Below are 11,145 nucleotides of genomic sequence, written 5' to 3' on the forward strand. Positions count from 1 at the left end.
TAGTGCAGACACTTTCCTCCTGTACACTATTGACAGATTTACCACGTTTTCACGCAGCGTAGTGCAGCAGACGCAAATGCTGTGCTGCGTGAAAAGTACAGAGGAGAAGAGCGCCAAATTTACTGAAATATTGCACTCTCCTCCCCTTTCCCTAGCACCGGGCTGGAATGTTTAGTTTTCTTTGACGACAGCTCACAGACCAGTGGGGTTTGCGCCATTGTACAGGGGTGTCTCCTTGAGTCTAGCATAGGTTTTTTTACTGGAAGGGTACCCTTCCAGTGCAAAATACCATGCATAGACTGACTTAAACCATTTTCCCTCTTTGTATGTATGCTGACAGTGCAGCACACTTACAAAGTTGGAAAAGGAACAAGAAACGAAAGCATTTCTCCTTCCTTGCACCTACTTCAAAAGGGCACAGTTTTGTGGCGCTAAACCCTGACTACTTTATTTAGTAAATTGGGTTTAGCAATAGACACCTTGGACGGTTGCTTGGGAATACTCCTGCTCCACCCATGATACGTACCCTTGGCGATAAGTAATGCAAGCAGCACTATGCGCCGATTTACGTTACTTTCATGTTATTTCCAGCGCTAAACAAGTTTATGTCTGTTCCCATAATACATGGATGAGTGGGATTTGTTCCTGACATTTGGTTGCTGAAGGGCTGCAATTCCATGGCTTGTCCAAAAGACACATGGCACAATTTGAATGGAAGTGGGATGTGTAGCCACTGATTAAAGGCCCATACACATGCCTAAAATATGTCTTACATCTGGGTTTTGAGACAGGACTTATGAGATAACCAACTTAAAGATGAGAATGCAAATGTACCTGCTGACATCCACATTGCACAATATACAGAAAGAACAGTCAGAAACCACTGCTCAACCGAAATGCTATATTAGATAACATTTTTCATCAGTAAAAAGAATTGGGTGAATATTTTTTGCCCAAATTTACAGGATTCGTTCACTGGAATGCCGCAAACAAAATTTAATCTAATTAAAGCTTTGCACCAGGGCAAAGATTTTTTCATTTGATTTTGCGCTGTGGTGGATTTGATGAACAAAGAAAGTAAATGCATCTTTCTCCTTTTTTCAGAAAGAGATCTACATACAGCTACAATTGCACTGAAGTATTATTATATGCAGAAAAGACGGGTAAATGAGGAATACAAGCAAAGATTATTCATGGACCTAGTTTTATGAACTGGAAATAACTCAGTTGTTCTCACAAAATAATTAATGACCAAAAGATGGGCATTATTTTTTTGGAATAGCTTCACAATGTATATATTCTTTATGTATGCCCTCTTAATGCCATCTTTATGTAATAAAAACAGTGAGTAAAGTACATTTGTTACATACCCTGCAAGCATCAGAAATTGTGTAAAAGATTTTAGAACAAAATAAGGAGGCATAAATTACATGCATAATAGTTTAAAACATTTTTCCTTCTGCAGCAGTGTGACAAGAAAGAGGGCGTGAACAACAGGTTCCCTTGGCCCTGCTCCTTTCGCTATAAGTCACAAGCCGCACTTTTTATTTCGCAGGTCGTTTGTAAGTCTTGCACCATAAGACAGCTATGTTGGAGTCCGTGGAATGGAGGCTCAAACTTTTCCCTGGGACAAAAGATCAGGATTGGACCCAATTTAATGAGGTGGGACATAAAGCGTCCGAGGAGGAATACCAAATGGGAAGAGAGGAACCACCCACAACTACGCGTGACAAACCCACCCCACAGATGAGAGGAGCCATACCGGAGACAGTGTATGTCTTACGATGAAAAAACGAGAACATGAAAGCAGGCCTGGGAGAGATTTAGGAGGACACCGTCAACACAATACGCCCCGCCATGGTCCTGGAGGAGCCTGGGTGGCTCAGGTAAGGGTTTGTTTGCTGATACCTAGTGGGAGGTTAATGGTTGGGAGGACGTCAGGAGAGTTGTCGTAGAGAGCTCTCCTGTCTAAATCTAGAGTCTTGGAATACTTATGTATCGAAGTGTGTAGACTCCACTATTTTTGGTTCTCTCTTCTGCCAACAGGATTCGTTCACTGGAATGCCGCAAACAAAATTTAATCTAATTAAAGCTTTGCACCAGGGCAAAGATTTTTTCATTTGATTTTGCGCTGTGGTGGATTTGATGAACAAAGAAAGTAAATGCATCTTTCTCCTTTTTTCAGAAAGAGATCTACATACAGCTACAATTGCACTGAAGTATTATTATATGCAGAAAAGACGGGTAAATGAGGAATACAAGCAAAGATTATTCATGGACCTAGTTTTATGAACTGGAAATAACTCAGTTGTTCTCACAAAATAATTAATGACCAAAAGATGGGCATTATTTTTTTGGAATAGCTTCACAATGTATATATTCTTTATGTATGCCCTCTTAATGCCATCTTTATGTAATAAAAACAGTGAGTAAAGTACATTTGTTACATACCCTGCAAGCATCAGAAATTGTGTAAAAGATTTTAGAACAAAATAAGGAGGCATAAATTACATGCATAATAGTTTAAAACATTTTTCCTTCTGCAGCAGTGTGACAAGAAAGAGGGCGTGAACAACAGGTTCCCTTGGCCCTGCTCCTTTCGCTATAAGTCACAAGCCGCACTTTTTATTTCGCAGGTCGTTTGTAAGTCTTGCACCATAAGACAGCTATGTTGGAGTCCGTGGAATGGAGGCTCAAACTTTTCCCTGGGACAAAAGATCAGGATTGGACCCAATTTAATGAGGTGGGACATAAAGCGTCCGAGGAGGAATACCAAATGGGAAGAGAGGAACCACCCACAACTACGCGTGACAAACCCACCCCACAGATGAGAGGAGCCATACCGGAGACAGTGTATGTCTTACGATGAAAAAACGAGAACATGAAAGCAGGCCTGGGAGAGATTTAGGAGGACACCGTCAACACAATACGCCCCGCCATGGTCCTGGAGGAGCCTGGGTGGCTCAGGTAAGGGTTTGTTTGCTGATACCTAGTGGGAGGTTAATGGTTGGGAGGACGTCAGGAGAGTTGTCGTAGAGAGCTCTCCTGTCTAAATCTAGAGTCTTGGAATACTTATGTATCGAAGTGTGTAGACTCCACTATTTTTGGTTCTCTCTTCTGCCAATAGAGCCATAAGTGATGTCATGTGCTATAATGTGAAGAAACCGGTTGTGATTTTTTTTCTAATTGAACGCCATCACTAAAATGTGTCTATAGAAGTATTCCGACCGGTTTAGGAACACAGCAGTCATGAGTTTAGTTTCTAAATAACCATTATAAACCCCATGGTGATGGGTGAATCTCCCCCCCCACACACATATATAACCTTCCTTTTAGAACCAATTTATCTAAAAGTGGGCACTTAACTTTGCCATATTTTCTTCTGCCAAGGGGAACACTTCCTGTACCACCTGGGACCCTCAGACCTGGAAAAGAAGATAACAAGAGGAGATAGATTTCTGACTAATGTGTATTCCAGTGAATGAAATAAAACAAATCTCTAATTAGAAATTAGTGTCTACGAGTAATATATTAACTTTTTGGCTCTCACTGAGCCAAAAAATGACAAGCAACAAGAGTTGTTGTTACATTATCATAATGTAAGCAAATTGTAAAGCGCAACTCTACAGGACTCTTTGTAAGCCTCTGTAACTAGAGTAATAGCCTGTAAAATCTATAGATCTACTGCCCGCGGCCTGACATTTTGAGAGTTGTGCCTTTTTTAATTATTTTTCTAACCTACACCTTACTAGTAAATTCTCAGTAGTAAGAGATGGTTGAGAATGTACTTGTAAGGGGCAGATAGAAAAACCGAAGGAATTAAAATGTAGAAGTCAAGAAACACGGTATGAAAAAGTATAGTCTGAAAGTAATTGCATGTTCTGAACTGCCTGTGTAGACGTATCGTCTTTTAATCAGTTGATTAGGCAAATTGTGCCAAAACATTCACTATTTTGCCACGAATGTCTCAAAATTCAAAGTGTGTGCTAACCTTCAACATTCCTAGATAAATGCAGACTGCATAATACACTTGGACAGTATCGTAATTTATAGAAATTCATAGTGTCGTAGTGGGTTGTTTGGTTTGTTTGGAGATTGGGTAGGAAGTTAATTAAGCAAAAACGAATTATTAATGAATTAATAATTTGAAAATAATTATGTGATTGGTATTAATTATGAAATTTTGTAATACTAATTTTTTTTAGTTATACTTTAGGTGCAAGTTGCTTGGGTTGTACGGGTATAGGGTGGGAAGTTAATCAAGTTATAGATAATAAGCAGGTAAATATTTTTTTATTGCTAATTATTGATATTGATAATTATTTAATTGATTAGTAATTATGTAAATAGTGTAATAACTAAATATTTTTGTTATGTTTTAGGTACCGGCTGCTGAGTTTGTAGTGGCGTAGAATGGGAAGTTAATCAAGTGATAATGAATTGATAATGAATTCATAATTGTTAATTGATTATTTAATTGATTATGACTTATGTAAATTGTGCTAAACCTAATTATTTGAGTTAAATTTGAATTTTGGAATGCTGAGTTTGTAGGGGTTAAGGATGGGAAGTTAATTAGGTAATAATTAATTAACAACTAATAATTGGTAATTCATTATTTAATCTCTTTTAAATATGTGAGTTATGAAATAGCTTTTTTGTTATATTTTAGGCGTGGACTGCTAGGTTTGTAGGGTACAGGGCGGAAAGTTAATTATCAATTAAATAACAATTATTTATTTATTGATAAATTTTAATAGGAATTATGAAAATTTAATAATTGTTTTTAGGTATTCAAATATATATATATGTATATATATAATGTTGCTTTTTTTAAACTTAGAGTTTATTATTATTTCTCCATTCGTGGAGTTACTTCATATGTAATGTGTTTAAAGTATTTTCCCAACTCTTACTGTAGTATGAAGAGTAAAAGTAGCATCTTCACAGGTCAATACTTTCCCTTCTGTTGCACTTTTTGGAGTGTTATTCATAAATTTCACTCCTCCAAAATCCAACACATTCCCTATTGTTGCACAGACTGGAGTGGGTATAGTAAATTTTAACCCTTTCGAAATCCAAAATTTCCCTACTGTTGTGTTGTTTGGAGTGGGGACTATAAATTTAATTTTAAAAGGAGTGAAGTCCCAAAAGAATGGACAATGTAGGAATGTGTCCAATTTCAATCAGACTATAAATTTAACCCTTCCGAAGTTTACTGCACCACAAGTTAAACTGCAATTTATTACAATTTGTGGTATTGGACAAAATTCCAAAATGTGAGAGTGGGGAGATAGAACGTTGGAGCTAAGGAGATTAGAATCGAAAATGATTATCAAATTCAATGCACCTCATCCCAATGGATTCAATATGGATGAAGAATTAGCTGTACGCCTAGGCTAAAACTGTTTGAGTAGAAACTGTTTATCAGCCGCTGACTCTTTCTGTAATTTTGTAGGTTTTTTGCATTTTTAACAAATGTGTATTTTTTTTTAGGTTTCTAATCAACACGTCACCAGTTCATGTTGCTGTTTTCACAGCACGAGTTCCAAAGAAATTGTTTTGGGGAAAAAGTCTTTTTTGTTTCAAAATTTCAATCTCACTATTTTTTAACATGATAGGCAAGGCCCACTGGGGCTATATTGATTATTCACCGCAATTTGCGTGCTGTCTATAATGTATACAATTTTATATATCGTTACCTGCCATGAAAAAGTGAGTAGACAGTAGGAAATTCAACCTTGATTTATTTAATGCAGAGACAATTATACTGTATGCATTCAGATTTTGTTCAAATAAGTGAAAACAACGATTGTTCTATAACTGTACTGACTACTAGCCTCTATGTACACTGTGCACAGTAAGGTTCACAACTTGAATTTACCTTTTCATCTACACTACAGACAGCACTAAATTCAGCCTCAATTTATTTAAAGCAGAGAAATAAATAGAGCTGTTCACTGCTAGTATGTGCAAGCACCTTCAATAGCTGCATCATATGAACTATGATAACAAAGAATGTAGAAGATTGCGCCAAAATGTACCTCCACCACCAGCAATACCAAGTACCTCTGGGGTATCACCTTCAACATCGCCAACAGACATACGTTCCCAATTTGTGAAAGTTACAATGCACTGCGTGAAGAAGAATTATTTCATTTGTTATAGGGAGCAATCAGTACAGCTAGTTTGCACAGCAATTGATAACCATCGATGCTAGTTTTTATTTCCCCCTCAAAGTTCATATAGTCCAGTATGCAATAGTGAATGATTTCAGTGCAGCCCGCTCAGACCACGCATCATCGCAAGGTGAGCACACGATAAACACCAGACATACCACTAACTCAGCACTCCGTAAATAATCACCACATGCCCTTGTTAAGGCAAAATTCAATAGTCAAAACACATTTTTACCAGTGCGGTCTGCCTGGTCCACGCATCATCGTAGGCTCCACACACACCGCCCCTACCTCAGTGCACCACAACTCATGAACTCCTTACGATAGAATCTTCTGTGTATTATTTCACATACATTGCTCCTACCTTTGTACAGCAGAAATCATAAACCGTTTACGATTGAATATCTGTGTATGATATCATGATTACTATTCTACTTGTTGCCAACAACAACGTAATAAAATTTAGTCGAGCACACTTGCCCGTACCCACTTCAATTATCTATCTGTGTCTGCGTTTTTATTGTATTTATAAAATGCTGCTCTTACGCGCTACCACATTATCTTGTGCTATAAATAGCGTATGAAACCATCTACCCTGTGACAGTAAGTGTGGGCTATTCCTCCTTTTTTTATAGCATATTTATATAGCGGAAAATCAACCCAAAACTATATCAGCAATTTACATGAGCACCGTATTTACAATACATTTTGAGGCACGCGTACATCACGTCATTACTCTACAATAACAGGATGTGGATGCAACTCCGAGCCTCGAGCACTGATTTCCAGCACTAAGTTCTACAGTGTACCTGAATAACAACATACGTATTTATATTGGCTGCCCTTCATGTGCCAAAAACTGCAACTTAAACCTTTCACAGCCCTGTAATACTACAGTTACAACACTACACTGAATGTACAACAAACATTCATAATTGCAGAAATGCGTCATGTCCACCATCTTTTATGTGTGCAACTATAAACGATTATAGAGTCAGTAATACCCCGTACCTTCCATGTTGGCCAAGTTGTGGAACTTTACAGATATAATGACACATTTGCGTTTAAGACCCGGGTGACATCAGCACTACAAAATGGACACCCGAATCACCTGATTTCTCATATAGCTCACAACAGGACCACACCCATAGCCCCAAAATCATGGTTTAGAGCCTTGCGCAGCACTGGCATACGTCAGGCCAGCCCACTCCACATACGCTACCAGGAAAAAACTAAAACAAAACATTACCCAGATTTCCATTGTACTTATTTCTTAGTTTCAGGTCTAGTTGTCAGAACAGCACACACACACACTCCCTCATGGCTAGTATACATCCACACCACATCCATCCAGCGCATGAGTCACTACACATATGACCCTACCAATAAAAAAGACGGGGCACACGTGCTGTATGTCATTTTAGAGTTGCTCCCATCCCAAGCGCTGTGATGGCCCGTCCTAGTGGTTCAGACGCCTCATGTAGGCCCGAACCACCGAGTACAAAGGCCCACCACTACATGCGTGGCATGTTTGGTCAGTGTGTTGGTGGTACCGGAAGGACTGAGCGGGTGAAGAACCTGCGATGATGATGGGGGCATGAGTATGTCATTAGCCATAGCGATATCAAGTCTCAGCACCATATGTAAGACTTCTTGGTGGCAGAGTTGGACTGCATGATGTAGAAGATGTCCTGTCCACGAAAAGGTGAGCAGTGAGGCCTGGGTGCGCATCGGACTGAATGCAAAAAAAAGATGCAGTGATTTAGACGAACGCAGTCCTATATACCGAATCTTATTCCATTCATATTTTTTTTTCCAATAGCAGGAACGTTTTTATAATCGGTCAAACATCCGGAATATAAACTGCACAAATAGTTGTTTTTGAATGCGAGAGGGACGGTGTGTGAAAGGGCAATGTTATTGTACTCCACATTAAGATAGTAACACATATCAATAATAACATCTTTCTTTTACTATATTTTAGATGTAGAGCTTCAGGGTGCATTATGTCCCGGCACGTGGTGGAAAACACACCGGTGACATAAAGGTGAGCTGCGAATATTCTTTTCAGTCACTCTCTCACCTCCTCTCTCCTTTCATAAAGAAATGACACACAATCTTAACTTCATTTTTATCTTACAGGTTGTGTTTCACAAATTGACGTTACCCGCCCCCAAAACCTACAAAGCTCTACTTTCATGTATTCTGCGATGATGCGTGGCCATCGTAACAACGTCTGAGAAGCCTGCTTTGACACGTGGTGCACCCTCTTTGAATCACGCCAATGGCACAAGGTGAGCAAAGAAACTTGTTTCCGAAACAACAACAACTTATCTTTGAAAAGAGAAAGTGGGTAGTGTGCAGCAGCTTCACTGCGTAGGAATGAACATTAAAAATGCATTATAAATAAAAGAGCTTATTTACAAGCCCCTTGCGCCGCTTTTGCGTCACTTTCAACATGGGAAAAGTAACACAAAAGTGGCACAAGAGTCTTGTAAATAAGCCCTAAAGAATTTTGTCCTGCATAATTACTTGATCTCTCACCTAATTCTGTCTCATCTCTGAATCATTTTAAAGACCTGTTGGCCCATAGTGTAAATCTGACGCAGTAGGCACTTCCATACAGACACCTCTTGAACGTGGGCCTATAAGAGAGGTGAAATGTATCAGGCACATTGCAGACGTGCAAATAACTACATTTCGCCAAGTGTTACCTTAACTTGTAATGTTTGACCTCATTTAGTCACATTGATCTAATTTTAAACACTTTTTTTCATTTTTGTTTTGCAGATTACCTACCCTACTTCTATTAGAGTCCATATCACATTCTGTTGAATTGTTTTTTTAAAGTTATGTTTCTTGTTATTTATTACATTGTTATCTTTAAGTTACGTTTCCAGTTATTTATTATTGTTTTAATAAAAGTAATTTTTTTAAAAGTATATACGTCTTCTTTTTCTGACAAAATTTGACTATCATTTAGTGTGATAATGATATAATTAAAAAACATTTAAAAAATAGAAATGATATTTATAACTTGAAGTATAATACAGAGGCTAACTCTTTACCAGATCTTAATCAGAGTCTATAGCTACGACTAACGGTTCCTATGGAAAAGTTTGAAAACTCCAGCACAGTAACTGTTTCGATTAGCAACATAGTGTGGTGAACTTCTGACCTCTGTGCTCATTTAAGTGTTCCATGAACTGTTACTATGGTACCAGGCACAAAAACGTTTAGGGGTAGGGTTGAAAGGTACTGGCTATACGGACACTGTTATGTTCACCCTGGATCCTCTTCATTACAGAAAGGAAAGCAAAGTAAAGCAGAACACTGTGTACCAGATTTACAATCCCCTTGCGCCACTTTTGCGTTACTTTTGCCATCTTAAAAGTGATGCAATAGTAACGCAATGAACTTGTAAATCTGCCCCTATGCATATTACAAGCAAACAAGTACACAACTCATTCAATTCTTCATCGATCACAATTAGACAGTGTTGCTTCACGATTGACAATGAACTTCAATAAATACTTTGTGTCTATTTAAATGGAAGACGAGATTGTCAACATTACAAAACTTAGTGGCATATTAGTGGCATATTTACAAAGACGGAGTTACAATTATTGTTCTTTAACACCTGCAAACTACAACAAAAACGCAGAAAATGTACTTACCGGAACATTTTCTCAACATTGCTGTTTCCTATACAAGACAGAGAGCCACCCCCGGGGGCTAGAAAATAATTGGTTGTGGGGGGTCCAAGGCCCCCCTGCAAAATTAGAAGTATGGGGACCTCTACAGCCCCCCTCAAGCCCCGGGAACCACCAGCCCCAGCTATTTGTGCATTGTGGGAAGCAGACTGTGTGGCCCTCCTCCTGGACCCCTCGAGTGCCCTGGGGACGGCCACGCCCAAGGTGTCCCAGGGTGCCTACACCCGGGACACTGCTGTTTGCTATGAAAAGGCGGGAGTCTCTCGCGGCTCCCGCCCTCCCATAGCAAACTTAGTTTGCATTTTGAAAGACACAGCAGTGAAATCTGTTTCAAGTTAGCATCTCCCCATGGGAAATAGCAATGCTGGCTCCTGAAGGATGTAGGGAGCCTTGGGGGCATTGTGGCTCCCCCCACGATCCCCAACATTTTTTATCAGACCCGGGGATAGGGTCCCCCCGGGGATATTGGAAATTACTGATAGGAGCTATTTTTTACAGTAAAATTAAAAGTCGCGCACCCATTGCAGCGCTCAGTGTGGCCCCCTGAGTATGTACGACTCATAATCTGTAGGGTGCATGACTCCAGTGCCTTTGGTGCACAACTTCTACGCGTTGGGAGCCGGCATTGCTTTTCCACATGGGGAGCTACTAACATGCAGCTCCCCATGTGGAAAAGCAATCTGATTTAGATTTTAAAAGAGAGAACAGATTTCCTTGCTATGGGAGGGTGGGATGGACACCCTGGGACACTGCAGGAGCTGGCCCTCCCACAATACATAAAACCCCGTGGAGCGGGGCTTTGGAGACCTTGCAACCCCCCAACCATTTTTTTTGTAGCCCCGGGTGGTAACGGGGCCCTTGAGTGCTCTAGGTGGGGAGGCCACGCGATCCCCCTCCCACAATACATAAAGCCCCGGGGGTGGTGGTCCCTGTGGCTTTGGGGACCTTGGACTCCTCCCCCCACCATATTGTTTTTTTAGCCCTGGGAGGTGACGATCCCTGGGGCTGGGGGGCCTCCCTGGGCCCCCCTTAAAAGTTAATAATTTTGCCACTGGTATTTACTTCCCCCGGGGGTTAATTATAAAAAAAGCTCAGTTTTATTAATTTTATGGCAGAGCCCGCGCACCCTACATGCACCTGCCGGGTTTAAAAAAAAAAGAAATTTGTGTGCCCTGGGGGCCCTTCTAGGAACCCCTAAGCAGGTCTAGAGGGTAAGATGATTTCTACCCTGCCCCTTTTCTACATGTTGCACA

This window comes from Lissotriton vulgaris, chromosome 6 (genome assembly GCF_964263255.1).
Source record: "Lissotriton vulgaris chromosome 6, aLisVul1.2, whole genome shotgun sequence".
NCBI classification, from domain to species: domain Eukaryota; kingdom Metazoa; phylum Chordata; class Amphibia; order Caudata; family Salamandridae; genus Lissotriton; species Lissotriton vulgaris.